At 37.1% G+C, this 2,348-nt stretch overlaps 1 non-coding gene across 1 annotated transcript; it reads left to right on the top strand.

The window, feature by feature from the left end:
* The first annotated feature begins 1,553 nt into the window (after nt 1–1,553).
* On the top strand, nt 1,554–1,706 carry LOC121797505. Its single transcript, XR_006049870.1, has one exon. It is a non-coding gene; the product is annotated as a U4 spliceosomal RNA (small nuclear RNA).
* The last annotated feature ends 642 nt before the right edge of the window (nt 1,707–2,348 follow it).

Genomic DNA, 2,348 nt, shown 5'->3' with positions numbered 1-2,348 from the left:
CTTGTGAAGCCAAATCTTTTCCTTAACCTATGGGGCACGAAAATTCCATATTTACTATTGCTTGGAGGAAACTTTTTACCAAATTTAAATTCTTTTCAAGCCTATATATACCCCATAACCTAATTCATAATATTCACCAATTCATAGCCCCCAAAAGGGGAGCCTTCATGGCTCCTCCCTCCATTCTCCAACCCTAAACCTTCATCTAGATCCTCTTTTCGCCATTTAATTCTAGAGCATAAATTTGAAAGTTCTTCATTATGCGAGAGGTTGAAGAAGAAATCAAGAGAAGATCAAGGCTACAAGGATTCAACATTTGGGTTTTATTGCTTTAGTTCTTATGTTCACTTTGTTTTCCCTACAATCTATGTTTTTAGCTTATTAATTGTGTGTAACTAAATTCATAGGATTCTAGGGATGTGTTAGTAACGACTTTGGTTATACAATTTCATTTTCTATTTAATATCTGTTTTGTTTTTACTTCGTTTCTTCCCTAAGTTGTTCGATAATACTTCATGTTTGAGTAACACATTCGGTGATGATTTAATATAACTTGCTACATAATCGTGATAGGAGGTTGGCGAGTTAGATCCACTTAGTAGACACTACAATTAGCTTCCCTTAAAATGACACTGTTAATTGAGAGTGAGGACTTTATAAGGGTCTTAGGAGCTTTTAGGAGTTACGGATCTAGGATTGACAACTCTAGTGTTAGTAATCTAAGCTTGTGCCGTATGGACAAAACTTATGTGACTAGTTCTATCGAAGTATAAATTGTGCTAGGGTATTGTAGTTGGAATTTGTATAACCATTACTGTGAACGCACATCCCTGGAATTTTCTTATCTCTAATATTTCATCTCTTTAATTAATTGCAATTACTTGTTTACTTGCTTTCAACTTGTTTTTAGTTTTCAAAATTCCAAAACTTTCCGATTTTCCAGATAGTGAAAGAAGCTTAGTAGAGGGTAGCCAGTCTATGATTGTTGTCCCCGTGATCGATATCCGGTACTAATCTTTAGCTATACTATTCCTACTCTGTATACTTGCAGGTATTTATAGTGCTAATAAAAAGTGCATCACCCATGCGCGCCAATTTTGCATAATGATATATTCACTTGGTCAGTTTGGGCAGCAATTCATCTTCACTTCACCTTGTTTGCTCAAGCGACATCATGCGTCATATTTTACCCCTTCATGCACATAACTAATTTGTTTGTGCATTATCCTCTTAATACAAATGAGTTTGTGACCACATACCAATGCAGGAAATATCTTATTAAGTAACTCTCCTTGTTTGTCTTCTTATGTTGATCCACAGATGCTAGTACCGATTGAGGCTAGAGGGATACTACAACAAGTTGAGGGGCTTCCTGTCGAAGGTTTTAAGTGTACAACCATCTTTCCATCGTTATGTTGCTACATGTAGTTTAATGAAGCATGCTTTAGGAATTGATTTTTCTAAGTCTAATATGTTGATGTGAGATATCTCAATAGATTTTCACCTAAAACCTCTAGAGCATGTTTTGTGTGTTGAGCATGAACTGTTAGAGTATCTTTGTGCATGGAGCAATGACGCAGCTAGTGAGGTTTTAACCGAAGCGCGTCTATTGCTGGTTGAAAACTATTTCCAAAACCCCTCTTCGGCCTAGGCTAAACTTTGGCCGTCGTGAATTTTTGGAAGGGCTTCCCTTTTATGGTAGAGCCCTAAAAAAAACATGAATTCTTAGAGTGAGCGTATATGATATTAATATTAGTAACCCTATGTTGTCCATTTGTGTTGGTAGTCCTATCATTAGTGACTTTGTTGATATGATAAAATTTGTGCTTATGTCCACTGGCGGATCCAGGTGGGGTCGGGCGGGGTCGGCCGACCCCACCACCTGCCCCGGAGTGCACTAGAAAGCTACTTTCTTCGGCCTCCGACCCTACGGCGTTCACGTCTCCGCTCCCACCTCACGTCCTCACGCTGTGTAAGATGATGAGGAGACTGATCAGAGAGAAAGGAAGGAAGTGAGGCAGCCGAATGGGTAGACTGTTGTCGAGAACGAAGGAGTTGGAGGGGAAGAGTCCTTCCGCGGTTTTTGTTTTCGGAGAGAAAGAGGAATGGTATTGGAGATGTCATTATTGTTTTCTCATCCCTATATTCACTCGTGAAATCGAATAAACCAGCATCAATAAATTTAACTAAATTTAAAAGATTAAATATATTAAATATGTTATCTAATTATAAAATGGGCTTTGAAATATTTTTCTTTATTTGAATTAATTCTTAGAAGTCCATTAAAAATATATTCTCATCTTAAAATATCAATTAATGTTAAATAGTAGTATTTTTACAGTATATCA

The sequence above is a fragment of the Salvia splendens genome, chromosome 3 (genome assembly GCF_004379255.2).
Source record: "Salvia splendens isolate huo1 chromosome 3, SspV2, whole genome shotgun sequence".
NCBI lineage: Eukaryota > Viridiplantae > Streptophyta > Magnoliopsida > Lamiales > Lamiaceae > Salvia > Salvia splendens.
The sequence above is the reverse complement of the archived record's forward strand: the minus strand, read 5'-3'. Positions and strand labels throughout refer to the sequence as shown.